The sequence below is a fragment of the Carassius auratus genome, unplaced genomic scaffold (assembly GCF_003368295.1).
Source record: "Carassius auratus strain Wakin unplaced genomic scaffold, ASM336829v1 scaf_tig00013757, whole genome shotgun sequence".
Classification (NCBI taxonomy): domain Eukaryota; kingdom Metazoa; phylum Chordata; class Actinopteri; order Cypriniformes; family Cyprinidae; genus Carassius; species Carassius auratus.
This window is the reverse complement of record NW_020524437.1, coordinates 59,404-60,651: the sequence shown is the minus strand read 5'-3', so window position 1 is coordinate 60,651 and position 1,248 is coordinate 59,404.

Genomic DNA, 1,248 nt, shown 5'->3' with positions numbered 1-1,248 from the left:
TCAACACGTTCTAAATAGAATTGTGACGTAACAAAGGCGCAAGAATGCAAAAAAAAAAAAAAAAAAAAAAGAAAAAAAAAAAGTAAGAATTCTGTCTATGGTTGATATTAATTATATTTGACTGTATAGTGTACTTTAGTATATAGGCTGGACTGCTTAAAGTTTTTGGCACATTAAAGCGATAAAGAAACATGTTGCAGGGCGAGCTGCGGTTAAACATCCCATACACTTATAAATGGACATTAAAAATGAATGAATTCAGAGTTAAATGAGAACGAATATAACAGGACTCTAAAGTAGTTTTTCCAAAAATGTCTGTAATTCTTAATGTAATCAATCGACTAAAGAAGTGGGGTGATATCTATTATTATTATTTATTTATTTATTTTTTTACCTGCATTCACTTGGGGTGTCTCGCATCAAAAGCGTCATATGATGACCTCCTCTCCTAGGTTCACGAAACGGTCTTACATAAAATGCGTTGCTTTTCTTTTTGTAAGTAATCTTAAAGATTCCTAAATGCATCTACTTTCAGAAGGCCAAATAAAGTGATTTTGCTTTCACCTAGATACCCACAGCATCTCCTGACATGGCTACTTCAACACTAACTCTGGTTACTGAAACCATGCCTTCTTTGCGTGAACATTTGGGCAGCATTACATAAATATTTCCACATAGTGACATAGAGATGTGGAGGCGTGTTTGAAGAAGATCTCTTTGGATTTGAGAGTTTATTCTTTGCAACTTTACAGATATTCTTCATGCACCAAGAGCTTGTAACAATCCAAAGAGAAAGGAAAAAAATAGATTGCATCATATGACGCCTTTAAAAAGTGACATTGACAATACCACAATTCTTGGACATGTTTAGAGATCATAAAAGCTGGACTAATTGTGTGTTTTGAAAATATGTATTTTTTTAATTTTTTGTAAAAATGTATTGAAATGCACAAAAATGATGTCGCTCTTGCATTGGGGGTTAAAATTCACCAGCAGGTTGGCGCCACAAACAAAATGTGGGATAACATTAAGAAAACAATACAAACTATATAAACAATTTCATGCATTGGCTTTTTACAATGCACAATTACAATGAATAATTGTTTTAAATTTTAATTACAAAAATAAAATAATTAAAATGACAACTAACAAAAATATAAATTAACTGTATGTAAGCCTAAAACGTTAGGCTATGTGGCCCTAATTTGGATTTAAAAAAGGAATACAAGTGTTGATTGGTCATGAATT